This window comes from Lolium perenne, unplaced genomic scaffold (genome assembly GCF_019359855.2).
Source record: "Lolium perenne isolate Kyuss_39 unplaced genomic scaffold, Kyuss_2.0 unplaced49, whole genome shotgun sequence".
Classification (NCBI taxonomy): Eukaryota; Viridiplantae; Streptophyta; class Magnoliopsida; order Poales; family Poaceae; genus Lolium; species Lolium perenne.
The window spans coordinates 365,001-367,500 of record NW_027249007.1 but is presented as its reverse complement, the minus strand read 5'-3'; positions in this window follow the sequence as shown (position 1 = coordinate 367,500).

Sequence of the window (2,500 nt, the reverse complement as noted above, 5' to 3'; positions counted from 1 at the left end):
AATGGCGCGCGTCGGTCAGATTCTGATGAAAACCATGGCGCCGCAATAATCTGACGGAATCGGCTAAAAAGCGGCTAAGTCGGGCGGACGTCGGAAATCGTCTAACGACACGGTGCGTACTATAGTCGGGTGGGCGCGCGGAGATCGAATTACGGTGAAAAACCATGGCGCGCCAACCAAAGCGACGACGGAATCGGCTGAAAACGGCTAAGTCGGTCGAACGTCGGAAAAGCGTCCAGCGCCAGGCGTACAATCGGGTAAACCCTTTGAGCTAGTCAGATAACGGTGAAAACCATGGCGCCGCAGCCAATGCGACGGAATCGGCTAAAGCGGCCAAGTCGGACCGGCGTCGGAAAAGCGTCCATGACGCAGCCGGCGTCTGATCGGGTGTGTAGCGCTGGTCGAATAGCGGTGAAAACCATGGCGCCGCAGCCAATCTGACGGAATCGGCTAAAAGCGGCTAAGTCGGGCCGGCGTCGGAAAAGCGTCCAACGCCAGAAGCGTCTGATCAGGTGGGCGCGCGCTGGTCGAATACGGTGAAAACCATGGCGCGCGACGTAGCCAATACGACGGAATCGGGCTAAAAGCGCAGCCTAAGTCAGGTCCGGCGTGGAAAAGCGTCCAACGACGCCAGCGTACATCAGATGGGCGCGCTGGTCAGATAACGGTGAAAACTCATGGCGCCGCAGCTAATACGACGAGATCGGCTAAAAACAGCCAAGTCGGGCAGCGTGAAAACATCCGCGACGCCGAGCGTACAGGTGGGCGCGCGCTGGTGGGTAACGGTGAAAACCATGGCGACAGCCAATAATCGGCAGATCGGCTAAAAGCAGCCGTCGGGCAGACGATGAAAAGCGATCCAACGCGGCGCGAAAGCGTCTGATCAGGAGTAGGCGTAGCTGGTGAGATAACGGGTGAAAACCATGGCGCGGCAATAATCACGACGTGGAATCGGCTAAAACGGCAATATTAAGTCAGGCCTACGTGACGTCCGGCGCCAGCCATCTGATCAGGCGTAGCGCTCAACGACGCAATGAAAACCATGGCGCCGTGTCCTGAGCCATCGAATTAAATGGCCAAGTCGGGCAGCGTCGAAAACGTCGCCAGCGCGGAAAGCGTCTGATCAATGGCGCTGGTGGTAACGGTGAAAACCATAGCGCGACCAATGTGCGACGGAATCGGCTAAAACATCGGGTCCGGCGTCGGAAAAGCGTCCAACGCCGCCGGCGTCTGATCGGGATGGGCGTAGCGCTAGTCGAGATAACGGTGAAAACCATGGCGCCGCGACGTAATCTGACGGAGTCGGGTTAAAAACAGCTGAAGTCAGACGAGCGTGAAAACGCCCAACGACGCCGAAAGCGTCTGAGTCGGGTGGGCGCGCTGGTCGGGTAACGGTGAAAACCATAAAGCGCGCAGCGCATGTCTGACGGAATCAGCTAAAAGCGGCCAAGTCGGGCCGGCGTGAAGAAAAGCGATCCAACGGCGCGGACGTAGTCGGGTGGGTGGGCCTGATCGAATATGATACGGTGAAAACCATGCGCCGCATGCCAATACTGACGGAATCGGCTAAAACGGCTAAGTCGGTCCGGACGTCGGAAAGCGTCCAACGACGCGAGCGTCTGATCGGGTGGGCGCGCGCTGGTGAATAACGGTGAAAACCATAGCGCCGCAGCCAATACTGACGGAACCGGCTAAAAGCGGCCAAATCGGGCCTACGTCGGAAGCGTCCGCAACGCCAGCGTACGATCGATGGTCGTATGGCGCTCATCAGCGGTGAAAACCGTCGGCGCCGCAATAATGCGGCGGAATGACCAGACTCGGGCAGCGTCAGACGGCGTCACGTCCAACGACGCCAGCGTGATCCGGGTAAGCGCTAGCGCTGAATGAATGCTGATGAAAAGCTCGCAAGCGCATGTCGGCGGAATCGGCTAAAAGCAGCCAAATCGGGCAAAGCCGTCGGAAAAACGATCCGCAACGCCAGCGTCTGATCAATGGCGTAGCGCGTCGGTGAATATGGTGAAAACCATAGCGCGCAGCCAATACGGCGGAATTGGCTAAGCCTGGCAGAAAATCTCTGCCGCGGCAGAGAAATGGCCATTTTCTCTGCCGCGGCAACAGTGTAGGGCTCCTTCACAAGCTGACGGGCAGGGGTCCCGGGGGGGCTAAGTTCCCCAGGTATATTGGGGGGGGCTGGCATCCCTCCTTGTCAAGTTGTGGGTTCGTCCCACAACTTTTCTACGCCCGTCACGCAGCAACTATCGTTGCCGTGGCGTGTCCTGCGGCGGCGTTCACGTTGCAGCGTGGCGATCACGTCGGCGTCTACTCGTTGCCCGCGTGGCGTGTCGAACCCCGAGAACAACCGTGAACAGGTGTTGCCTCTACCTCTCCACGATTAGTGGTAGGATATGTAACATTCTGCGCCCGATCCTCAATGAGCGGATGCCGTTGCCTTAAGAGGCGTCGCGTGGCAACGTTACCGTTGCTGCGGTGACGTGTCGGG